At 38.8% G+C, this 27,894-nt stretch overlaps 1 protein-coding gene across 4 annotated transcripts in view; it reads right to left on the minus strand.

Moving 5' to 3' along the window:
• tshr (thyroid stimulating hormone receptor) overlaps positions 1–21,010 on the minus strand; it is a 43,213-nt gene extending 22,203 nt beyond the window's left edge. For 2 of the 4 annotated variants that reach the window (XM_048179589.1, XM_048179590.1), the window contains exon 1: positions 19,694–21,010. The gene's annotated coding sequence lies outside the window, so the exon portion shown is untranslated. The remainder of the gene's footprint in view (positions 1–19,693) is intronic. The other 2 variants (XM_048179591.1, XM_048179592.1) reach the window with 2 other exon arrangements.
• Between the last annotated feature and the right edge of the window lie 6,884 nt (positions 21,011–27,894).

A 27,894-nucleotide genomic window follows, 5' to 3' on the forward strand; every position in this document is an offset into this window, starting at 1 on the left:
ATGCACAAGCTCACTGTTTGCGAAAAATAGGGAGAATAATATAAATATTACAGTGGGATTGATATGAATATATCTCCGAAGGCAACTGTTTTTAAGAAAAGTTTTGATGGCTTTTCCTCTTATCTCCATATAAAGTAGTAATATTCATTCAGTCCGTCTGCTGATTTTGTTTTGTTATGTAGCATAATTTCACAAAGCTAAAGTCAGACCAGACCTAGTTTTTGCTGTTAATCTTGAAATTATTCAGTAATTTAGATTAAAAACAACTGCTCATGCTCATGTGCATAACATCTTTGACTATGATAAAAATGCCTCTAATATCCAAATGCCAGTGTTTGCCTCTAATGTCAAAGAGATATTTGTTTAAGGCCAGTTTGGCCTGTGAAAAAATAAACAACAAATAAATTTGCTTTAAAAAAAATCTGCAACCAGTATCAGAATCAGACGTTTTGCTTCTTATAAAAATTGAAACTGGCCATGATAAATCAAAATAGATGCTAATAAAAAATATTAAATAAAAAATAATTTTAAAAATAGAATAGTCTTTTCAACTGTAAAAAAAAAAAAAAAAAATGCAGTTTTCTTGCAAATTAATTTGTTGTTCATATGTTTAATATTAATGTAACTATCAGCGCACTAAAGTTATTATAAGAAGGTAATTCGGCCCGCATATGGTTCATTTCTTTCCAGTCCGTCCCTCAAACTAAAATGAGTTTGACACCCCTACTGTAGATGCTATTTACACTAAGTGAAAATACCGATACATCCTATTTATACTAAATGACAATAGCAGCATTTTCACGATATGCTATTTATACTAGGTGAAAATAGCGATATATTCTATTGTAAAAGTACCCTATCAGTTCTTTGCAAGAAGTGTAAATAGTATTTAGATGCTGTAGGCTGGTATTGGCAGATACTATTTGTACCTCAGTATTTTTGTACAGGATGCAATAATATCATATAGAGTCATTATATTTATTAAAATTATTAAATGGATGCTGCATTATTGGGAGAATAAAACCCCTCCACTTTCCACCAACCCTACTCAATGAACCCTTTTAATATTATTAAACACTTGTTCACATTTTATTTCCACTTTTTGAACATTATTTTCATTTTTTTGAAAATGTATATGATGAGAAAATAGGAGTGAGCTCTATTATTGGGTGAGCTCTGCAAAATGCTGATTCGACCCTGCAGCGATCGCTGTAAAAGCCAAAATCTGAAACCCTACATGCTATTGTTACGCCACTGAATACATCGAATTACAACTGTCCCTTTTTAAACTTCAGTGGCCCAACCAGACATTGGAGCTATACTGTAAAGAGTGTTTGCACTTACTGTAAATAGACACTCCGTGTCCTATTATTTCAATATATTAGCACCTATTTTGATTTTTATATCTTTAGAAAATACAAAGCAGTTTGTTTGCAAGCCCAGAATAATAATAAAAAAAAACCCCGCTTAAAAACGTTTTTGGCCCCTGGACTAGTGCATCTCTATGTTTTATTACTTCAAATCAGATTGGACACCGGGCTGTAAGTTTGACACCCCTAATATTTGCACTGTAAATTGTTTTATTTACTATGGTCTAATAAATTTAACCTCAATAAAGGTTAGCCTGGGATGAACGCAAATTCTCATGATAAACCTCTGGGATTTTGGAGCACCAAATTGTAACAGTAGTTCAACATAACGATTGCATTCTTTAATTGATTCCCTGTCTTATTCTGCCCTCTAGTGGGTAATATCGAACATGCTCCTAACCCTGCCCAATAAATACTTTTAATGTTATTAAACACTCGTTATACAGGTTATTTGCACTTTTATAACATAGTTTTAATTTTTATTGAAAATAAATGCCTTTTTTGATATCGGCAAAAGGCGGATTCGAAACCGCGGCGATCGCAGTAAAAGCTAGACTGGCGGTCCAATACTTTAACATTGCGCCACCAAGGACATTGGTAAGTACACGTCCTTTATCATACTTGATAGATAATGAAGAGTTATTATGTTGAAATAACGGCTTATTATGTCGTTATAACGAGATATTATGTCGTTATAACGACTTATTATGTTGAAATAACGAGATATTATGTCGTTATAACGACTTATTATGTTGAAATAACGAGATATTATGTCGTTATAACGACTTATTATGTTGAAATAACGAGATATTATGTCGTTATAACGACTTAATATCTTGAAATAACGAGATATTATGTCGTTATAACGACTTATTATGATGAAATAACGAGATATTATGTCGTTATAATGACTTATTATGTTGAAATAACGAGATAAGTTTTCGTTTTTTTTTCCTCCCCACCAAGTTTTTTTTTTTTTTTTTTTTTCACCATGCGGTTCAGGGCTTCCGTAATGAACAAACCATTAGTATCAGTATATGATTTATTGATGAAGTTCTAAGCTGGTCTGTGTTCAAAAGCACAAATATGCAGGTACGCTAAAGCCCTATTTTTAAGAAGAGTAATTTATTTGCTTGGATAAATATTTATAAATGACTAACAGTCGGGTGATTCAAGTGGGTTCACTCATCGGCACAGACCATAAAGTGAACCTCTGAACCAGTTTTACCTTTTTAACTTTTGAATCACTATAATGATTATAGAGTATAGTGAATAAGGAATTTATGAATTCACTATGTTCGTGTTGTATATGCACTTAGGCGCCTATTGCCAACAAAACAGGCATTTGATGCAGTTTTACTCACCACCTCATGACCGGGATCATTATCACTGTGACCGCTCCATCTTTCAGTTTCAAACGATCTGTAAATCCAGCGTGGAACTGGGCCTTGTTTATGAAACCATAAGCGCCGATCCTGAGGGCTCAAGCAGCCTCGGAAAAACACGAGATATTCTACATTCATTTTAACCAATAAAAAAGTGATTGCAACTTGATCGTTTCTATGGTTATTTTAATAACAAATGTCAAGAGCACATCAATGTAATGCGAGAGCACAAATCTCTCAGCTCCACTTAACGCTGGGTTCTTTAGGAAGCAAGGTTATCTTTCATATGGTTATCACCATACTGACTTCATCAAAGAATTTGCTGATTTTCTATCAGAGTTAGTACTGGCTGCGGATAAAGTCCTTGTTGTTGGTGATTTTAATATCCATGTAGATAATAATAAAGACGCATTTGGATTGGCATTTGCAGACATTTTAAACTCTATTGGAGTTAGACAACACGTGTCAGGACCCACTCATTGTCGTAATCATACCTTAGATCTAATACTGTCGCATGGAATTGATATTGATGCTGTTGAAATTCTACAGCAGAGCGATGATATATCAGATCATTATTTAGTCTCGTGTATAATACAGTTAGCCAAGGCTACAAAACCACCACCCAGCCATAAATATGGTAGAACCATCACTTCTACCACTAAAGATTGCTTTATAAATAATCTCCCCGAGCAGTTTCATCGCCTTAGTATACCTGACAACTTAGAAGAACTCGATGCTGCAACAGAAACTATTGGCTCTCTCTTTTCCAGCACATTAGATGCAGTCGCTCCTTTACGTCTAAAGAAGATTAAGGAAACTAATCCAACGCCGTGGTATGATGAGCACACTCGGGCTCTAAAACGAGCTGTGAGAAAAGCTGAACGTAGTTGGAAGAAAACAAAACTAGAAGTTTTTCGCCTTTCGTGGAAAGAAAAAATGATTGAGTACAGAACGGCTATAAGAAATGCTAGATCTACTTATTTTTCAAATCTCTTAATAGAAAACAAACATAATCCTAGGTATTTATTTGACACAGTGGCTAAATTAACTAGAAACAGAGATTCAACTGCTGACGTTTCCAAAGAGAACAGCAGTGATGACTTTATGAACTTCTTTACTTGCAAGATTGACAATATTAGAGAGAAAATTATAAACATGCAACCGTCTACAGTTTCGCTTCAGACAGTGCACTGTAGTGTCCCTGAGGTAAAACTAGAATAATTCGCCGCTATAGGAGAGGAAGAATTATCTAAACTTATCAAATCATCAAAATCAACAACATGTATGTTAGACCCAATGCCGACTAAACTACTGAAAGAAATGCTTCCAGAGGTCGTAGGTCCACTTCTTGATATAATTAATTCATCTTTAACACTAGGATACGTGCCAAAACTTTTAAGCAGGCTATTATTAAGCCTCTTATTAAAAAACCTCAACTAGATCCGAGAGATTTAGTAAATTACAGGCCAATCTCGAATCTACCTTTTCTGTCAAAGATACTAGAAAAGGCAGTTTCAACACAACTGTGCTCCTTTTTAGAAAGAAATGGAATCTGTGATGATTTCCAGTCAGGATTTAGACCATACCATAGTACTGAGACTGCTCTCGTTAGAGTTACAAACGATCTACTCTTATCATCTGATCGTGGCTGTATTTGTCTATTAGTGTTATTAGATCTCAGTGCTGCTTTTGACACTATCGATCACAACATTCTTTTAAAAAAGACTTGAAAACTATATTGGCATTAGTGGAATTGCTTTGGCATGGTTCAAATCTTACTTATCTGACCGTTATCAGTCTGTAGTAGTTAATGAAGAGATGTCGTATCGATCACAAGTTCAATATGGAGTACCACAAGGATCAGTACTAGGACCGTTGCTTTTCACTCTGTACATGCTGCCCTTAGGAGAGATAATTAGGAAGCATGGTGTTAGTTTTCACTGCTACGCTGACGATACTCAGCTCTATATTTCCTCGCGCCCTGACGAAACCTACAAATTCACAAAACTAACAGAATGCATACCTGACAAAAAACTGAAATTTCTTATTATTAAATTCAGAAAAAACTGATATCCTAATCTTTGGACCAAAAACTTCCTCACGAAAAAACCTTGAATACTCTCTAACACTTGACGGGTGCTCCATTAAATCTTCGTCCTCAGTTAGGAACCTGGGTGTGCTCTTTGATACCAATCTTTCATTTGAAAGTCATGTTTCTAGTATCTGTAAAACCGCCTTCTTCCATCTAAAAAATATATCTAAATTACGACATATGCTCTCAATGACAAATGCGGAACAGTTGGTTCATGCATTCATGACCTCAAGACTAGATTACTGTAACGCTCTACTGGGTGGTTGTTCTGCTCGGCTTTTAAACAGACTACAGTTGGTCCAAAATGCGGCAGCTAGAGTTCTTACTAGAACCAGAAAGTATGACCATATTATCCCAGTTCTGTCAACATTACATTGGCTCCCTATTAAACATCGTATAGATTTTAAAATCTTGCTACTTACTTATAAAGCTCTAAATGGTTTAGCTCCCCAATATCTAAGCGAGCTCTTGGTGCATTATAGTCCTTCACGTCTATTGCGATCTCAGAATTCAGGCCAGTTGATAATACCCAGAATATCAAAATCAACTGAAGGCGGCAGATCCTTTTCCTATTTAGCACCTAAACTCTGGAACAATCTTCCTAGCATTGTTCGGGAAGCAGACACACTCTGTCAGTTTAAATCTAGACTAAAAACACATCTCTTTGCTCTTGCATACACATAACACATTATCAATACATTGACATTTTTCAAATCCGTTAAAGGATTGTTAAGCTGCAATAATTAGGTCGGCCGGAACCGAGAATATTTCCTATAACACTAGATATACCTGTACATCAGAATAAGAATGGCATCTACGCTAATATCAGTCTCTTTGCTTATCCTGAGGTTTGCCGGGTGCTGGATCCAGGCCGTATCCAGATCAGATGGAGAACCTGTGTCTGGACCTGACTACAACGTAGCCCAGGAGACAATGGGCCTACAGATCCAGTTCTGGCTGCATCTATAATTCAGATTTTTAATCTCCGTATCCGCTTACATATATTTATATATAATCTATTTTTAATCTCTATAATAAAAATGTATAATTCAGATTTTGATCTCCATATCCATTTACATATATTATATATATCTTCCAAGGGGTTTTTTCCCTCCTAGGACTTTTTTCCCAGTGTTAGCACGCTGGGTTTTTCTCCTAGGGGGTTTTTTCCACCCCTGGGAGTCAGCCGACATTGGCTTAATGTAGCACCATCTTGTATATGTTACATATTACCATGCTTGCTTGTACAGCTTATTTATAACCACTTCTCTTTTTTCTGTGCTTCTAACATGTAAAGCTGCTTTGAAACAATTACCAATTGTAAAAAGCGCTATATAAATAAATTTCACTTGACTTGACTTGACATGAAAAAAAGACCCTGAATCCTGTAAGGATTTGGAAGAGAATTTTTGGCACAGAAATACTTGTGTTTTGAAACTTTGGCCATGTTTAGCATGAGAATCCAACTCTTTAAAAGTGTAAATAAGTCAGAATACATGAAATAACATTAAACCCCCCCTTTAAAGACTGTGTCAGAGATGACAGCTGTCTATACCCTCACCAGTCAGCACAGTCAACACTGCAGTACACACTACAAAGTCTTCAACACCTGTTGTAGATGATGTGTAAACACATGAATAAATCATTTCATGAGTTTGTGTGCCCATATAATCTTAGCATAAGTGGTAAACAGATTTGGCTTGCTGTCTGCTATAGAGGGGATATTCTACTCAAGCTCCGATTGCCCCCCTATAACAGGCAAAATTGTATAAAAAGGAGGAGAAGGGGAGGAGGAGAGATGCCTAAAGAACTAACAACAGGAAGAGGTAAGATGCTGGTTTTATACCTTGGTATTAATTGTAAGATTAGATGGCTGTACACCTCCCAAAATTACGTTTATTAACTTCACTTCACGAGTTCTTGTGCCCATATAATCTTAGCGTAAGTGGTAAATAGATTTGGCTTACTGTCTGCTATAGAGGGGCTCGGAGAGAATATTCTACTCGAGCTCCGACTGCTCCCCAAAAACATAAATGCTCTCCAAGCTGTCCAGTAGGATTGTAATTTTCTGGGTAAGATGGCGTGGAATATTGAATCCAGAGATGAGGTGTGGAGATGTTTGAGTGGGTGAGTTACAGGAAGTCTGAATAGGGAGGAACTGGGGTTGGGTCTGGGTCTGCCTCCGGGGCTAATGCTCTGAATTTCTGAAACGAAAATGAGAGAGTACGTCAGCGATTTGGTTTTGGTGGCCTAGAATATGAACGGCTTTGAGATGAACTGTTGAACAGATGAACAGGCGGATAACCAGGTGAGGCATCTCAAGAGGGGCATGATTTCAGGGGAATTTGAACGGCCTTTGTTAATGCAGTGAACAGTGGCCAGATTATCACAGTGGAATTCTATGCTTTTAGAAGACCATTCGTGACCCCACAAAAAGGCAGCTATAACGATCGGATATAACTCAAAAAGAGCTGAAGATGTGGCACATTGATTTGACATGGAGAGCTCAGGAGGCCAGGTTGAAGTGAACCAATGTCTCTTGTAAAAACCTCCAAAGCCTACTGAGGGAGCGGCATCTGTAAACAGAGGGAGATCACTAGAATAAGATTGAATGTCATCGTAAAAGAAGGTAAGGCCATTCCATTGTTTTAGAAACATGATTCATAGATTCAGATCGGCGGGGCAAGATGGGGTTAGAGATGTGGTATTATCTTATTCCTGAATGGAAGATGCAAGAGACAGCAAGTGGGAGATGAAAGGGCATCCTTGAGGCACTATACACATGGCGTAGTTTAAGTGGCCAAGCAGGGATAGCAAATCTCGTTTGCTGCACTGATGTGCTTTCAGCAGATTGGAGGAGATGGCGATTGTCCTGTCTATTTTGTCTTTGGGAAGGGAAGCTTGGAATTTAACAGAGACAAGGTTAATTCCAAGGAAATCTAGGGATGTGGTAGGGCCTGATGTTTTCTCTGGCGACAGTGGAACTCCCAATTTAGAAAAAACTTCCTGAACGGTGGAAAGGTGAGCAGCTGGAGGAAAGAAGCTTGAGGAAATGGTAAGAAAGTCATACAGAAGATGCACCAGGTAAGGGACTGCATAGTTGTTTTGCAGGATCCAGCAAAGTGCTTCTGACAGCATGTCAAAAGTTTTTGGCTACTTTTGCAGCCAAAAGTTAAACGCACAGCAAAATATAATTTTGTTTTCCAGCGAATGCCAAAAAGGTGCCAAAAATCTGGATGACTGGGCATGACTTTGAATGCTGAAGTAATGTCAACTTTTGCTAACCAGGCTCCATAACCAGCATTTTTAATTAGATGAATGGTTTGGTCTATGTTATGGTAGCACAAGGAGAATTCTTCTAGCGGGATGAGGCTATTAATGCTTGGATTAGTGCTGTTGTGTGGAGCAGAGAGATCAATGATCATTCATCATCGCATTTTCCCTAAAAATTTCCTTGTGGCTACACCGATGGGACTTGTCCAAAACAATTTGAAAGGAGGGGAATCAAAGGGGCCAATCATGAATCCAGACTCTAGCTCTTTGGCTATTAAGGTGTCAACTGCTTCAGGTTCAGCTATTGCAGACTGTAGGTTTTTGCAAATAAGGCTAGTGGTAGGTAAGCTTTCCAAACCAGGGTTAAAATTTTCCTTTAAACCTGTAAGTAGATACTGTGTGAAGTTTTGGTCTGGGTGATTCACCAGTTTGTGTGCTAAAGAGGAGACAATGATAGGAGAAGACAGATACTTTCTCAATTCTTTATTGGAGTTTGCTGAGGAGCGATAGACAGGGCATACAGAGCGAGCATGAGCTCCGCCACAGAAATTACACACATGTAGATATTTGCAGCATTGTCTAGTACAGCCAAACTGATTGAAATTATTATTACACACTTGTCTGCCTGAAATGAACCTGAAATTGCGGCTTTTGGAATCGCCCCTGGACTGTGGTACGTAAGATGTGGAATTTAGAAATTGAGAAGTGCCTGGATTAGTGCCCAGATTGCTTGGAGGGGCGGGATTGAAAAGGGGGCAAGAGGACGGCTCATGCGTGGCGGAATTACACAAAATGCAAGAGATGCTACAGCAACCTAGAAAAACCTTATTGTACAGCTCCAGGTCAAGTGCCCCCCGATAAGGACATTGATTCCACTGGGTGACTCGAGCTGCGCATTCGGCTGGACCTTTGCGGAGGCGACCTCGCGCTTGGGTCTGCTCCGATAGCGGAGGAGAAAGGAATGGAAGAGAGGGGGTAAGGGTGCCGTTTGCAAAGGTAGCCTCAAATTTTGATTTATTCCATGGCTAGATGGATTAAACTGAGACTGAAAGACAGGAGGAAGAGAAATATTGGAAGTGTGGACAGAGGAAGCTGTGAGAGACTCACCTGTGGGAGGAGGAAAGGTAACAGTAATGGTCGGAGAGGACGCGGAACTATCACGAGCGGCCGCGATAGACTGCCGGCTGAAATGAGCGGCGGACGAGGAAGCTGTGGCCGCGGCTGCTGCGGGCTGAAACTGAGGCGGGTTGGAGGCGAACCGTATGGATTGTGCTGCTGTTTCATTTGAAACTTGGCGGGACGGAAGGGCTTGATGCTGAAGAAGATGATGATGATGATGATGAAGGACGAGATGCATCATGAAGAGGATCGGCCAAGCCCCGTGATGAATCTAGATGGAGGAGGAGAAAGAGGTCTTCTTGAGCGAGGTGTGTTGAGCTGGCTTGTGGAATGGTGAAACCGGCAACCTGGGTAATCAACAGGTGAAATATGAAGTGAAGGAGGATCCAACCTGTTTGGGGAAAAACGTGCAGGTGTTTCTTGCACATTAGAAAGCTTGTCGTTGGAGGGAAAGTTCGATTTCCTGGAAGTCAGTCATGATGCAGGTTTGGGAGGGCCAAATGCCGAAAGAACTAACAACAGGAAGAGGTAAGATGCTGGTTTTATACCTTGGTATTAATTGGAAGATTAGATGGGCGTACTCCTCCCGAAATTACGTTTATTAATTTCACTTACAAAGCTTTCTGCATCACCTAATCACCTTTATTTATATAGCGCTTTTTACAATGCAGATTGTATCAAAGCAGCTTTACATTGATACATTGATAATTCTCTTCAAGAATAGTGTCAATGTAGGCAGATCAAAGCACTGTTGAATAAATGTCAAGAATACTGTTGAATATCAAATGTCAAGTCAAATGTCAAGTGTCCCCAAGTAAGCAAGCCAAAGACCTAATCTAAAGTGCAAACTATTCATCACTTGTAAATGTGTTACATATCATTTGCAGACCTTTCTTACCTGTTACAAATTATTTGTATATGTATACAAATCATTTATAATGCTTTCTGCATCCCCTAATCTAAAGTGTAAACTATTCATCACCTGTACATATCATTTGTGCTTTTGAACACAGACCAGCTTCATCAATAAATCATATAATGAACATTTTCTAATGGTTTGTTCGTCATTTGTTCATGATTAACAATTGTTTATTGAGATAATGATACAAAACAATTTTGACATAAATACTTCAATGAGTGATAAGTGATAATGTATCAACTAATAACTTATAAACCATCTACTAATGATCTGTTTGATTTATTTCATGATTTACACATTTTTAAAGATAACTTACAATACATTTGTAAATCGTTAGCATACCATTAATTAATCATTTATGAACATATAGTCATGTTTTGTAAATGATTAGTTCATCATTAACTAATAATTTATAAGGGACTTATAACTGAATTAATAAAACAATACAATGTTAACATATCACTTATAAATCATTTATAAATGTATAGTCATGTTTTGTAAATGATTAGTTCATCATTAACTAATAATTTATAACTGACTTAAGACTGAACGTTATTATAAAGTGTTACCGCTGTAGCGTCTGCACAGTGTCGAAAGTGAGCAGATCCCCCCATAAACTGCATGTAAGCCTCAATTCAAGAAACTTTGGTCCATAAATATGTTCTCCCGACTGCCCTGAATCATCCATCGCCCACTCACGCACGTCTCCCCCGACGTCACGGCGACGTGCTTCCATCGCGCTCATCCCGGGACCACCATCTCTTCGGCGAAACTAACTTTCACGTCCCCAGTTCAAACCCTCCCGCAGAAACGGAAGAAGCCAATGAACTGCAGCAGCTCTGAACTGAAACCCAGCAAGCAAACTGACGCAAGTACCGTTTCTGAATCTTAGATAATGAAACTGATTTCTGTGCTGGCTTTCAGACTGTTAGGTTTTGCTACTTGTTTTCTCTCTTGACTTTCACCCCTGTATATATGTGTATATTCTGTATAGCCGTATAACCTCTGTAGTCGTAGTTTGCATATATAAAACACATTATTCATGCTCGATTGTTCTTTTTGTTCCTTCAACAAAAACCAAGTCACTTTAACGTTTAGATCCTATCCTTGCTTTACGTTTGGATGCTAGAATAGGAGGTCCTTCTTATGGCCAGAGAAAAACCTTCCTTTGATAATATTCTATGAGGAGCTTAGTTTGCAGTTTCTCTAAATAATTATTAAACCAGAACTAATCATATATATAATTGATTATAATTCTTTATAATTAATTCACCATATATGGTTAATTCCCCCTTGGGTCGGTATGTGCATAATAATTATTCATAAAGCTTTATGAATTATTATATTCATATTCCACCCATAAATTTATTAATAACTGTACAACCGCTACACCGCCCACTTTAAGTAAAAAGGCAGCTGCTAGAAAGTCAACACATAATGAAAGCCAGAGTCGACCGTGGCAAGGAACGAAAAATTCCATTTTGGTGGTAGCATGAGGAAAAAAGAGAACCCAGGCTACACTGGGGGAGAGTCTTATCTTGCATCTGGAAACCAAAACCTTTAATGAGCCAATTTTATTTACTCTGTCTCTCCCTGAATTAACTTTTTCATCTGCTGAAGCTCAAACCCAGTCTCGGTACTATTCATCTCACTTTAACTCTGATTTTAATGTGTTACACAATCTGATTTTAATGTGTTATACAATTATTCTTGGATTCGCCACTTCCTGATCTGGATGTCAACCAACATCTCAAGTTGCTAAATGATGCATGGCTGGACATTTTAAATGTGACTGCTCCTTTTAAGCTGCTTAAATCAAAACCAAAATCTGACTGCTGGCTTACTTTTGACACTCGCTTGCTTAGACAAACCTGTAGGAAAGCAGAGCGAAAATGGCAAAAGGACAGACTCTAATCCTCCTATGACTCATTTAAGGTCTGCCTTTGGGACTTCCAGAATGCGGCGAAGGCTGCAAAAGCTGCTTATTTTTCTAATTTAATCTCTATCAACTGTCATAGACCTAAGGTCTTGTTTTCTGTTATAAACCCTCCTGTTAACCATATTCCTAATTCCTCCAATGCTCTTTGTGAATCCTTTTTGCGTTTCTTCATTGATAACATTTCAAATTTTGGATCGCAGCCGATATTTTCTCAAAATGAGCCTTGTGCTCCTACTCAGCCACTTGCTTTTCGATTCTATATCGTTACCTTATCTCACTGAAATTATTGCCTGTTACATACAGAGGAGGTCGGAGACACAGGTAAGGTTTACAATGTTTATTGAGACAACCAGAGCAGTGAGCAGGTGAGTGAAGCCAGATAAAGTTAGTGATGATCGATGACAGAGATACTGATACTTGATTTCTTCTAGGAGTTGTGGATGGCGGATGGTCCTTGGAGCTGAAGACACACAGAGACACTCACGGGAGACAGGAGAACACGGAGGATCTAGGAAACACACTGGAGACAGGTAAGTCGTCGTTCGAGGAGTCCGTAAGGTAAGCATTCGGGTAAATATGTGTTAACGAGACCGGACAATGACTGTGTGGCTGTGAGTGTCTTTTATAGTGCTGCTGATTGGGATGGTGATGAGTGTCAGGTGTGTGTGATCAGAACTCTGGTGAGGGAGTGCGCCGTGATTGGGTGAGTGAAGAGCCTGGCGTGTCTGTGACATTAAACCCTGCGTTAATCTGCGTCTCCTGAAGGCCCGTTGAAGTTGAAGATGAGCTGAGTCCCAGACCCTCTCGCTCTCCCGGAACCAGTAATCCACTGCCGGGACATCTGATGGTTCCCCATCCCAGGGGAGGAGTGGGGGCTATTAGCCGAGTACGCACTGGAAAGGGGTGAGACCAGTGGTGGACTGACAGAGGGAATTCTGGGCGTACTCGGCCCAGCCCAGGAACTGGCTCCAGGAGTCCTGGTGGCCATGACAGAAGGTATGCAGGAAACGGCCAATCTCCTGTATCTTCCGCTCCGTCTAACCGTTCGTCTGGGGATGGTATCCAGATGAGAGGCTGATGGTCACATCTAGGAGTTTGAAGAAGGATTTCCAGACATGGGATGTAAATTGAGGTCCTCTGTCAGATACAATATCCTCAGGCAATCCAAAGTATCTGAAAACATAATTGAAGATAAGCTCTGCTGTGACCATAGCCGTTGGAAGTCCTGGGAGAGGAATCAATTGACATGACTTGGAGAACCACAACCATCACGCAAGTGTGTCCATTGGAGACCGGGAGATCTGTGATGAAGTCCACTCCTAGATGTGACCACGGGCGAGTTGGAACGGGCAGAGGTTGTAGTTCTCCGGAGGGAAGATGACGAGGGCTCTTGGATATTGCACATTCCCTGCACCCCTTTATGTACCTCCTGACATCCGCTGCTATGTTGGGCCACCAGAAGCATTGTTTTAACAACGAGAGGATTTCATTGACCCCTGGGTGGCCAGTGCCCAGTGACGAATGAGAGGAGTGAATGATGGGAATGCACTGTGTCCTTGGGGACAACCTGGCGGGGTGTTGGTGGAGGCATTGGACTCGGGCAGTGTCTCCTCTGACCAGGTTATGGGACTGACAATGAGATTCTCTGGAAGAATGGACTCTGGATCTTCAAAACTTTCTTCGGGACTGTAGATACCAGGATGATAGGAAATGGTAAAGTTAAATCGAGTAAAGAACAATGCCCATCTTGTTTGACGTGGGTTCAATCTCTTTGCATCACGCAGGTACTCCAAATTCTTATGGTCTGTTAATACCAGAAAGGGATGACGGGCTCCTTCGAGCCAATGCCTCCACTCCTCCAGGGCGAGCTTGATGGCAAGGAGCTCTCTGTGGCGCCACGGAGATGTTCCAGCGCAGATGGAAAGGAAGAGGGTATCTGAACTTGTCTATTATTTTATTAAGGGCTCTGTAATCAATGCAAGGCCGCAAGCCTCCGTCCTTCTTGGCAACAAAGAAGAAGCTGGATGCAGCAGGGGAAGTAGATGGGTGGATTTAACCTTGTGATAGAGCCTCAGTGATGTATTTCTCCATGGCCTTCTCCTCCGGGATGGACAAGGAATAGATCTTTCCTCTGGGCACTGGCTCACCGGGGATGAAATCAATGGCACAGTCCCATGGCCGATGGGGAGGCAGTTTGGAGGCCTTCTTCAGACAGAAGACGTCACTGAAGTGGGAGTAACAGTCAGGAATATCTGTGGAGCGTTTTTCTAATGGACTCTCAATAGACGTGACACAGACTTGGATCTTCTTAGAGCTAGGATAACTTGGAGCAGAACTTGGAGCAGGACTTGGAACTGGACTTGGAACTGGACTTGGAACTGGACTTGGAATTGGACTTGGAATTGGACATGAACCTCTTCCTGATGCAGAACACCGATCTGTAGTTTCAGAGGTCCCACCATGTAACGCACTTGACAGAGAGGACGACCCGTTACTGAGTGGATCTGGTAGACTTTCGGCAAACTGATGGTCTTGAGGTTGAGCTGGCGACAGAGGGCTCCGGAGATGAAGTTTCCAGCTGACCCAGAGTTGATGAAGGCGTTAACTGGAATACAAACATCAGCAGCAGTAAGGTTGGCAACCATAGTGAGTGGATTTTGATGATTCAACGAAGGCAGAATGACACTCACCATAGCTTGCACTGGACGAGTGGGGCATTCAACTCTGAAATGCCCAGGATGGCCACAATATAAGCATAAACCCTGGGTCAGCCTCCTCTGTCGCTTCAGCTGGTGAAAGACGTGATCTGTCGATCTGCATTTCATTGCTGGCTGGTTCTGGGGAGCTGATGGATTCGGGCTGGCGGAGGAAGGATGGAAAGAGTTGCTGGTTTTGGTGCTCTTCAATGCACAGCTGCATACGAGTTGCGAATCTTATAGAAAGTTGGATGAACTTCTTGAGCCCGATGGTATCCTCGTATGCAGCGAGATGCAACCGTACACATGGATCCAAACCTTGACGATACCTGGAGATGAGGGCTTGTTCGTTCCAACCACTCGCTGCCGCTAGGGTTCTGAACTGTAAAGCATAATCAGAGACAGATAATGAACCTTGTTTTAAATTACATAGTCTCTCACCAATGGACGAGTCCCATGCTGGCTTTCCAAAGACTTCCTTGAAGTGACTTATAAAACTTGAGAGTGATTGCACGACGGGACTATTCTGAGTCCAAAGTAGTTCTGCCCAGCGGAGTGCTTTACCATCTAGTTGCTGAATTATGAAAGCGACATTTGCTTTATCGTTAGGATATATGTGCGGTTGCATCTCCAAAACCAGCGAAAATTGCAGGATGAATCCATTGCAATCCTCCGCCGAGCCAGAGAAGGGCACCGGTTTGGCTATGGGACTGGCGAACACAGACAGCGAAGAAGTTGCAGCGTGGAATGCGGAAGTGCCACCCTCAAACCCACTTTTTGTCCTCACCATCTGATACATCCCCGGTATTTTAAATTGGTAATAGAGTCCGTTGGCCCTGGATTGTTATCCTTTCTGAATAAATGTTTATTAACTGGTTCAGTTCCAACTTGCCTGAAAGTGGCCACTGTTACTCCTTTACTAAAGAAGCCCTCTTTAGATACCTCTGTTTTAAATAACTATCGCCCAATCTCTGTGGTTCCCATTTATCTCCAAGATAATGTAAAAAGTTGTGTTGTGCCAACTTCAATCATTTTTGATTCAGATGATACTCAAATCTACTTGCCAATGAAAAGAAATGACCCTTCTGCTTTACATATTCTATTTTCCTGTCTCGACGAGGTTAAACTCTGGCTAGCCAATAACTTTTTAATTCTCAATGACTCCAAGATGGAGATTACTGTCTTTGGTCCATCTGATAAATTCGAATTTAATAATTCCACCCTGGATAACCCGTCTGCTTTTAATTCAAACTGTGTACGTAATCTTGGTGTTCTCTTAGATAGCCGGCTTACATTAGAAAAACATGTCTCCACTGTTGTTGCTTCAAGCTTTATTCAGCTTTGCTTACTTGCTAAAATAAAGCATTTTTTATCTGAAAAGTCTCTTGAGATAGCTATCCACGCTTTTATAACTACGCGGTTGGACTACTGCAATTCTCTGCTCTACGGTATCTCAAAGACCCAGGTTGCTCGTCTTCAACTGGTGCAAAATGCTGCAGCTAAATTTTTAACAAATAGTCAAAAATACGACCATACCACTCCCATTTTACAAGCGCTCCATTGGCTTCCAGTTCAATTCAGGATCAATTTAAAAAAAAATTTATTTGTCTACAAATGCCTAAATAACCTCGCTCCAAATTATCTGTCCGATTATCTGTGTCCCTACAACCCTCCCAGAAGTTTAAGATCTGGTAATCTTAACTTACTTTCAGTCCCTTGTTCAAGGCTAAAACGCAGAGGAGATAGAGCCTTTTCGGTGGTAGGGCCGAGACTGTGGCCCCAGAGACTGTGGCTTGCCTGTCCATCTTAGACCATCTCCTTACTTATCAGTTTTTAAATTTCTTCTTAAAACTCATTTATTTTATTTAGCCTTTAATACTTGTTAATCTTTGCTTGTGTTTTGTTTCTATTATTTTTTATTACTTTTGTTGTTTTTATTTTTTACTCACGTACAGCACTTTGGTCAGTCCTGTGGCTGTTTTAAAGGTGCTTTAAAAATAAATAAACAAACTTAATGTAAATAATTCTCAGTTTGTACTGTAAGTGAATAAATCTCTTGTGTTATGTTTGTGCATTATTGCAGTTCCTGTGTGTATTTGTTTCATTTTATCCTGTGTTTTAAAGTGAAGTATGTAATTTATAAACCTATAAATGGCTTAATTTTAACTCTCTGGAGTCGGGTAACGCGTCGGCACATTTGCAGGATTTTTTTCACATTGCAGCAAAACAGACATAAAATACTCTGTCATTTTTTTGTCATAGAGACATAAATAATATATCAATTGAAACTATAGAATATCTTCTTTTATTTGTGTACACTCAGAGTAAAAACAAAATGTTGTGCTTTTTGTAAAATAAAGAAAACTAACATGATGCGTGATCTCTCGTCTCCCTCTGAAAGAAGTCCAATCTGATAGTTCTCAGAAAATGAACTGTAACTTAAATATTAATGACAAAAAAATTAGACTTATGTCTAAAGAAACATTGAAATGCCAGGTTTTAAATCGTGTAAGTCAAATCAAAAACAAAAGATCTCTGTTTATGTAATCTTTATGAAAAGAGAGCCATGTCAGAAGTTCGCGATTCAGCTCATTATCCGCTAATGCGGCCACGCCCACGGAGCCAGCGCTATTCTGAGGCAAATTCTGAGGCAACACATGCATACATCATCTCAATCGTGTATTTATTGTCTTGAAAAGTGTTTATCTGGATGTTAAAGCCATGGTTAGCGACCTCTAGAAGACATGCCGTTAGTTCCTGGTTCCTGTTCTTCTTTAGATGAATTTGTGGACTAAAGGTGCACAGAGCGCCCTCTGGCTGCAAGTATGAATTGAAAACACAGTATTCAGCGCTCATAGTGATGACAATAAATATTGAATAAATATTACTCCTCTGTATAGAAAATTGACAAAAATATGAGAATCCACCAATATTTCTCCAAATGTGCATGCTTTTAAGCTAAAAGCCTATATGAAATGCCATAGAGGTAACATAACTGTTCAGACACTTTGCATCACAGAAATACATTATATTTTAAAGTATATTATAGAATACCATTATTTTAAATTGTAATAATATTTCACAGTATTGCTGTTTTTTCTGTATGTTTGATATACACCATGATGAGCTTGAGACATGATCACATTTTTTCACAGCCTACCTGACTGAAAGGCCTCATTATTATGCAAGTCATTAGAGGTTCTTTATGCGAATCTTTTGTCTTCTCAGGTGTAAATGGCCCATTATTTGTTATGATTCACGCCTCCACGCATACTGTGTTTCTTGACAAAAAGTGTCTTACAAAAACTAAATCAATATATTGTTTTATATGAAGAGTAGGCAGCATAATTTTTACATAATTTTGAAGCAAAAACTCTAGTCTACAACCTCCAATACCCAGAAGTCTTGTGAACACAGATTTAATATATTTTTTTGGCTTTATTTCAGTGACTTAAGTTTTTTGTTTTTTTCGATAACCATGCATAAACGTTATTCCTTCCAAAACACAAACATGTACATACATGTTGCTCACATATTATGGTAGCCTAGTTTGTGCTGAATACAGTGTAATGGCACTTGTGTCATTAATATGTTTATGAACAACTTAAAAAAGAACAAATGTCAGGGCATGTCAAAACTTCTCTAGGCCCCAAATCAGCCTCAGACTCCAGAGGGTTAAGTTTCTGCATAATATGCCGGGATAGGATAAGGATGTTACACTTTTTTCAAATTGCTTAGACACTAAACACAGTTCTTTACATTAGACACATCACTCAAAACTAACAGCTCTTGTGTTTCATTTGGGAAACACTGCCATTTAAATACCACAATAATTTCCCAATTACCTACACCCAACGATCATGTGTGAAAACTCTTATACATAATAAGTTCACTTAGAAATCAAAACTCAGTGTTTTGAGAAAGAAAGACATTTTTTTACCCCCCTGCATTTCTGTTTATAGTGTAAATATATGTGTGTATATACAGTATGTATATACACACACACATAATTGCCATCGGCCAGACAGAGAAGAGTGATTTGTCACTCCAGAGAGCACGTCTCCACTGCTCTAGAGTCCAGTGGCGCTGTGCTTTACACCACTGCATCCAACGCCTGGCATTGCACTTGGTGATGTAAGGCTTGGATGCAGCTGCTCGGCCATGGAAACCCATTCCATGAAGCTCTCTATGCACTGTTCTTGAGCTAATCTGAAGGCTACACGAAATTTGGAGGTCTGTAGCTATTGACTCTGCAGAAAGTTGGTGACTTCTGCGCACTGTGCGCCTCAGCATACGTTGACCCTGTTCTGTGATTTTACGTGGCCTAGTTGCTGTTGTTCTCAGTTGCTTCCACTTTGTTATGATACCTTTAACTGTTGACCATGGAATATTTAGTAGTGAGGAAATTTCACGAATGGACTTATTGCACAGGTGGCAACCTATCACGGTTTCACGCTTGAATTCACTGAGCTCCTGAGAGTGACCCATTTTTTCACAAATGTTTGTAGAAGCAGTCTGCATGCCTAGGTGCTTGATTTTATACACTTGTGGCCATGGAAGTGATTGTAACACCTGAATTCAATGATTTGGAGGGGTGTCCCAATACTTTTGGCAATATAGTGTATCTTAATATCCTTTTTAGATTCTAAAGTTTCTTCCTTTTGGTATCTTCGTTTTAAAGGCCCTCAATGGTTTAATCCCAGAGATATGGAGATCTTAATGCAGCTCCATGAGTAAATTGGTAAATTGTACACATTTTCAGTGATCGAAAACCAAATGTGGTTCACTTTGCATACAGCTGATCCTTTTTTTCTTTTAAAGAAGAATATCTGATGAACAAATAATGTTGAAACTAGAAATGTATCGTGTTTGTCTATCAACACAATTGCATAGAACATACCTGTCAGAGTGTCATAAATATTCCTTTTCCAAAGTTGCCTGTAACTGTAACAGAAGGGAGTAAACTGGAGGCGAGCGTAGTGAGAACCCAAGCGCAGTTTAATGAGAATAATCCAAAATACAAACATAAACATGAACAGGAACAGAAACGTGGCTTGACTTGAACAGACTTGAACGACTTGACAGACTTGAACAGACTTGAACAGACTTGAACAGACTTGAACAGACTTGACTAAATGACTCACCGACAGCAGGTTACATTGATAATACACAAACAAGGAACATGGGGAAGATAATGGCTATAAATACAAGAACTAAGAGAACACATGACTAAGACAACCAATGGGGAAGTGACACAAGGAACATGAGGACCAATAAAAGAACAGAACTGAAAACCACATGACCATAAGCAACCAATCAGAACATGACACATTGACTAAGGGAGAACATGAGGAGCAAGGGAAGCATGACACAAACAAGCAACATGAAACAAACTACAAAATAAAAGACATGAAATACAAAACATGAATACAAAACCAAAACACCTTTGACAGTAACTAAAAGTATTCAAGATATCTTAATATCCTTCTAGATTATCATTCTTAATAAACTTTACTTTTTGAAATCTTCATTTGCAAGGCCCTATATAGTTCAGTCCCATAGATATGGCGATATCAAAGTAGCTCAATGTTCAAATTGTTGAATTTTACCTATTTTCATTTTCGAAAACCAAATGTAGTTCACTTTGCACACAGCTGATACTTATTGCACATAAAGAGGAATGTCTGAAGAATAATGTTTAAACTAGAAATGTAACTTGTTTCCCTCTATCAAAAGAATTGCATAGAACATAACTCTCTGAGTACCAAAAATTCACTGAAATTGGTTCAGGTTAAGTTGAGGCTCTTAAAAGTGTATTTAAAAGAATCTATATTTGAATCAGTTTTAGGGATATTTGGAAGATGGGATTTTGTTCATTTTAACAGAAATGAAGCTACCAAGAGTTCAAATACGCAGTATCATAACTACACGTTACCACATTGACATCCCTATATCTATAAGACTGAATTATACAGGGTTCAGTGGTAACACTTTAGAATACTGTATCGTACTTACTGCATAACTAATAAGGAATTACTGCAGAATTAATCGGTAGTTCTTCATTAACACTCAAGTAACTACTATTAACTACTAAGGAATATGTGTTAACTAATCAGTATGTCATAGCGTTTTTTAATTGTGTTAAGTAACTATTAGTTAATCAGTAACTAATCAATTCAGTCATGCCTCCTGAAGAACTACGATTAAGTAACTATTAATTCAGCTTCAGGAGGAATAACTATTAAGTAACTATTAATGAACTGTGAAACTCAGTATCAGGTTATGGCCCTTTCTTCTTTACTACTAATGTTAGTTGATTTACTTAGATTTATGCCTACTGTACTGATATATATATATATATATATATATATATATATATATATATATATATATATATATATATATATATATATATGCTCTGCAAATATTGTTAAACATTCGTTCATTTGCGCCACTGTATGTTTCTGTCGGTGGGTGCTATAATTTTGCACGTCTTGCATCACATGCAGGTCAAAGTTTGAGCGCACACATGTAATATCTGTGAGTTTTGTAATATCTCCCGTTTTGCAAGAGAAAAGGGACTGGGATTCCAACTGTCAGCGGAGAGGTACATCGCTCTCGCATTATAACAATGAGCTGGCGACACTTAAACTAAACACTGTAGCTACCACATTAATGAACTGTAGAATTAGAAGAAAGTTGTTTATTCATTTATGTTTTTTAAACGAATGGTGAATTCTTCGTGTTTTTCCTCGTGCTCGACCATTTCCGTGGATGGCGCTTGAGAGTGTTAATTTTTTTATTCAAGTGTTGTCTGCAACCAGAAAATCAGGATGGATCCGTGACCTGCCAATACCTCAGGTATGTTTATGGCCTTATATATATATTGTGTCTGTTTTTACTCAAGATATTTCACATTACTATTATAAAGTGATGCCAAATGAATTCTGTATTTAAGGCAATGATCATTACCACATCATGCTCAAAGAATTACTTCAAACCCACTGATAATTAATAAAGAATTACCACATCATTCTCAAGGAATTACTAAGAACCTGGAACAGTATTCTAAAGTGAAAACAATGGGAACCCATTGATAATTAATGAAGAATTACCACATCATTCTCAAGGAATTACTAAGAACCTGGAACAGTATTCTAAAGTGAAAACAATGGGAACCCATTGATAATTAATGAAGAATTACCACATCATTCTCAAGGAATTACTAAGAACCTGGAACAGTATTCTAAAGTGAAAACAATGGGAACCCATTGATAATTAATAAATAATTACCACAACATTGTCAAGGAATTACTAAGAACCTGGAACAGTATTCTAAAGTGAAAATATCCTTGTGCATAAGTAATAAAGCCTAAAGTAATACTAACATAAAAAATGTAATTTCACTTTAAAAGATGACACATTTTAAGAACATTTACATTTATTGCAGTGTTAATAACATTTAAAAAAAAAAAAAATTCTATTTCCATACAACAAAACAATGAAAAAAGTGAACACTAAAACAAGAAAACAATACCAAAATTTTACATCAGATTACTAGGAACTTACCAATGTGCACAAGGAAGAATGGCATGCTTATTGACCTTTGCCAGAAAAAAAATAACATGAATTAGATGTATTAGAGAACCATTGGCTGAAAGTTGAAGTTTAGGCATACACATATTTGCTGTCTTCTGTTGTTATGGTATTATTGGTATGTAAAATTTTGGTATTGTTTTCTTGCTTTAGTGTTCACTTTTTTCATTGTTTTGTTGTATGGAAATAGATTTTTTTTTTTTTTTTTTGAAAATGTTATTAACACTGCAATAAATGTAAATGTTCTTAAAATGTGTCATCTTTTAAAGTAAAATTACATTTTTTATGTTAGTACTACTTTAGGCTTTATTACTTATGCACAAGGATATTTTCACTTTAGAATACTGTTCCAGGTTCTTAGTAATTCCTTGAGAATGATGTGGTAATTCTTCATTAATTATCAATGGGTTCCCATTGTTTTCACTTTAGAATACTGTTCCAGGTTCTTAGTAGTTCCTTGAGAATGATGTGGTAATTCTTCATTAATTATCAATGGGTTCCCATTGTTTTCACTTTAGAATACTGTTCCAGGTTCTTAGTAATTCCTTGAGAATGATGTGGTAATTCTTTATTAATTATCAGTGGGTTTGAAGTAATTCTTTGAGCATGATGTGGTAATGATCATTGCCTTAAATACAGAACTCATTTGGCATCACTTTATAATAGTAATGTGAAATATCTTGAGTAAAAACAGACACAAAATATATATAAGGCCATAAACATACCTGAGGTATTGGCAGGTCACGGATCCATCCTGATTTTCTGATTGCAGACAACACTTGAATAAAAAATTTAACACTCTCAAGCGCCATCCACGGAAATGGTCGAGCACGAGGAAAAACACGAAGAATTCACCATTCGTTTAAAAAACATAAATGAATAAACAACTTTCTTCTAATTCTACAGTTCATTAATGTGGTATCTACAGTGTTTAGTTTAAGTGTCGCCAGCGCATTGTTATAATGCGAGAGCGATGTACCTCTCCGCTGACAGTTGGAATCCCAGTCCCTTTTCTCTTGCAAAACTCACAAAACTCACAGATATTACATGTGTGCGCTCAAACTTTGACCTGCATGTGATGCTGTGATGCAAGACGTGCAACATTATAGCACCCACCGACAGAAACATACAGTGGCGCAAATGAACGAATGTTTAACAATATTTGCAGAGCATATATATATATATATATATATATATATATATATATATATATATATATATATATATATCAGTACAGTAGGCATAAATCTAAGTAAATCAACTAACATTAGTAGTAAAGAAGAAAGGGCCATAACCTGATACTGAGTTTCACAGTTCATTAATAGTTACTTAATAGTTATTCCTCCTGAAGCTGAATTAGTAGTTACTTAATCGTAGTTCTTCAGGAGGCATGACTGAATTGATTAGTTACTGATTAACTAATAGTTACTTAACACAATTAAAAAATGCTATGACATACTGATTAGTTAACACATTTTCCTTAGTAGTTATGCAGTAAGTACGATACAGTATTCTAAAGTGTTACCGGTTCAGTCTCTGTGGGACTGGACTATATACAGTGGGTACGGAAAGTATTCAGACCCCCTTAAATTTTTCACTCTTCGTTATATTGCAGTGAAGGGATGGATTCTGGAATCCACTGCCGCTTCAATATATATCTTTTAAGTTATTAATCAACATATATCTTTCTGTTAAATTATTTGAATGACTTCTTCAATGTATGTTAAAGCATCTATTTTCCTCTGTACCTCTCCCTGAGAGAAAAGTACATGTTATCAGTATGTTTTGGGGAAAGTTTCCTGCTCAGAGCAGAGCTCAGATCAACTTCAACCTTGAATCATGTATCTGTGTATGTGCGCTAAGTGTTCTGTGCAGATCCTTTGTTACTGGACAACTGGCACTCTGCTTAAGACCAGCAGACGTCATGTTGTGACCCCAAAAGGACATCCAGTACCTAAATCCAGAGTCCCCTCGTCAGCATCCTGACGAATAGAGATATGCTTCTTATTATCTGTCCACATGTGGAAAATTTCTAATCTTGTCTAATTTTCTTAGCCAATCAGAATCATCCATCCTGAAGTAATGATGTAGTTAGTTGACTCTGTTAGAGTATAATTGTTATGGAGATGTGAATGTATGCGGAGCGGCCTACAAACTCCTTGAGAGACTTGAAGCTGGCTTCTGCTGATGAAACTGCAAACTATTCTTCATTAAATTTTTCTTCAATTCATTATTTTTTTTTTAAACTTTGACTCCGGGTCTTTATTCAACATATCTGGTTTCAAGGGTCCTAAACTGTTTATCCCCAACAGTTTATGGTGGAGAATGCGGGCAATCATTCTTCGGTGACATCCCTGGCTAAACAACAAACAAGGTAGGAAGGTGTTTTATTATTTTGTTAGGGCTGTCTGGTTGGAAGGGTTGAGAGAACTGGGAAGTGAGACGGTGAGTTTACGTACACACTCAGACGTAAGTGTGGTGCACCAGATCATTGGATACAGGCTGGTGTCACGCCATCTGAGGGAGATGGTGGGTGATAACTCCACTCCATTGAAGAGTTGGAGGACTCCACTCCATTGAGGTAGTCGGAGGAACACTGGAAACCAGAGGCAGAAGGTGTTGAAATAACTCCTTCCTATTGAAGGGTAGGAGGTCACTAGTAAGCCAGTTTGCTACTAGTGTCTCATGAACCAAAGTTCTCTGACTCCTCCATTCAGAAAGGGCGCCCTGTTTAGTGATTCAGGAAGTTAGAGATGAAGCTTTTAGTTAAATGCGACTAAATAGAGATAGGGATAGGGTTGGTTGGTCAAGGATGCATCAGGAACGATCCTGACGAAAATAAAAATTTTGTGACCCTAATTGGCTTGGACCAGTATGTAACTGTGATTTTGGAGTATACTTTGCAGTGTCATCAAGCAGAAGCCAAAGCTGTGTTGTTTAAAGATCGCCGCCTCCATCTATTTCAGGTGAGTATTAACTTTGACTAAGATATGGCTGACAAATTGAGTAAATTGATCAGTAACTTGATCAGTCCTTATACAGATAATGAGACAGAAGAGAGTAAACACTGTAAACAGCTCTGCTCTGAAGCTCTCACTTCAAAGACATTTGCAGAGATTATTAAAGGTGCTTAAGAGGATGTTTTGTTTTATACATTTTTGCAATATTACTTGAAACTGTCTTTACTAACTGATAAAAGACTATTTATTAGGTGCACTGAAAGGAATAATATTAATATACATCATCTGTGTATAGTGAACAGTACATTCTAGGGCCCAGTTTATGGCCGGGCCCCTCTCTGTCCATAACAGTGGACAAAGGTTTGCTACATTTTGATTGGATCTTGGTGGACTAACACAAACAAACTGTCCAACGCCATCAGATAAAGATGTAAGGACAACATCCAGACCTCTCTTAGAGGGTAAGAAGAAGACCTCTTGTACCAAGCCTGGGAAGGACAAGACTTCTCATTGGTCGACAGGCAGTTACTGCCCTTCACCCATCTAGACACTACTTCCTAAGGTTGGCCAGAGACTGCCATAAAAATTCCTCGGGACCTTAGCAGCAATGGGTAAAACAAAGAGAGATCACAAAGATCCATCCGAATCCATTCAAAACTATGTTTGAAAACCTTAGAACTGATGCAAACTACACATCCATTTCATACTTATTCACAGAAATAAGTATTCTCAGTGACAGCTATTTGTAGTGCAACCTCTGATGCAAATTCAGCTGTTAATGTACAATTGAATGACAGTTCAATCTTTTTCCATCATGTTTAGTCTCTATTTGTTTAGAATATTGCCATCTGGTGGTGGTTTGGAAAGTGAGAAATGCATTGGTAAACTTTAAAGACACTGTAAAGACTTCCAACTTTGTGCTTTATGCAAATTAGTTCCACAGGGGAGAGAAGGGTGGGCCACACTGTGTGTGTCCCCTCTGATGTCAGCAGCCAATCACAGCACTCGAATGGAGAAGCGCCAGAATGCAATCTCCTCCTCATCGGAAAGGGATAAAGGTACCCTTTCTACAGACACTCCTCGTTCTGAGTCTGCCCGTCAAAGGGTAAAGACACAACAGTTACATGGTTCTGGGTCCCAACTCTGTAAGGAGTGAGACATTAACAGATATTGTTCTGAGTCTCCCATCGGAGGAGACATAACAGATATACCGTTCTGAGTCCCAGCTTGCAAAGCTGAGACACATACATCGTTCTAAGTCTGCCCTGCGAAGGGAGAAGACATAACAGATATACCGTTCTGAGCCTCTGGTCCATCCAGAAGAGACAACAACAGATCCCGTGATCTGAGCCTACAGCTTGTGAGGCAGCAACAGAGACGACCACGTTCTGAGCCTCTAGCTTGTGAGGAAAGAGACATCAACAAACACTACGTTCAGAGTTTCCGTCCAGTGAGACAGTGACGACATCTGCAACAAGGTTAAGCTCAGGAGAGCAAACCTTCACTCCAAGGTACCTTCGTCTGCATGTTCCAGATTGTTAAGGACCTTCTGCACCTACACTAGGGCCTCATCTGCGTGTTCCAGATTTTAGGACCCTTTGGTGCTCCAGGAGATCAGCATCCCACAGAGCTTTGTGTTCAAGACTGTTGAAACAGATTCTGGCTCCTCTCCCCACTGCACTGTCGCCCAGCACAACCAGTGGAAGACGTCACCATCATCGGACTCGACCAAGTGGAACGTAAATATCACTTAACCAAACCTCTTTCCAGAGACCTTGGCATTGTTGTATATTATCAGTATATAACTTCCTAATTTCCATTAGATGTAATATAGCTGATGTTAGTTAATAACAAATACTCTTTCGTTTATTTGTTTGGTGCATAATAAGGTTCTCCACCTTATTATTTTCAGAGAAACAGTTTATCTTTCAATAAGATAACGTAACTCTTCCATAGCCACACCCAACTTAATCACTTGTATTCTATGTAGCTTATGCACTTTATTCCTTTATCATTCATAGTATTCATTTAGTAGTTGTGTTAGTTATTCTTGTTTATCTTTTTGTTAATAAAATTTATTTTTATTACACTTGTGTCTTCCTTGTGCTGATAATACAGAAAAGGCTCTACAAGTTAGCAATTTCACCAATCTTTCAGATAAATCAGCTGACCACTTTACAATAATTCTAAATGAATGAAAGCCCCTGTTGGGAGTGCTCTCATACTGCCAAGGTGAAAGACATTGACTGGTGCCCTGAACTAGGGAAAGAGGGGAAAGTGGTCATCTGATGTACTCATAACCACACCTTAAGAGACGTGTGATCCAAAAATCACAACATCAGCGGTGACGTGAGTACCAATCCCTATTTTACTTCACGTCCTTGGATGGACAAAGTAAAAATCACTACATGTGCATGAGGTAGGGCCTTAAAAACATCAACCAATCGTTTACGTGATCATCGCGTAAACAATTGGCCCTCTGGCTTGTCAATCACTGCCATTACGTTCCTTGTAAGAGACGTGCGTGGATTGGCCCTCTGGCTTG

The sequence above is a fragment of the Megalobrama amblycephala genome, unplaced genomic scaffold (assembly GCF_018812025.1).
Source record: "Megalobrama amblycephala isolate DHTTF-2021 unplaced genomic scaffold, ASM1881202v1 scaffold253, whole genome shotgun sequence".
Classification (NCBI taxonomy): Eukaryota; Metazoa; Chordata; class Actinopteri; order Cypriniformes; family Xenocyprididae; genus Megalobrama; species Megalobrama amblycephala.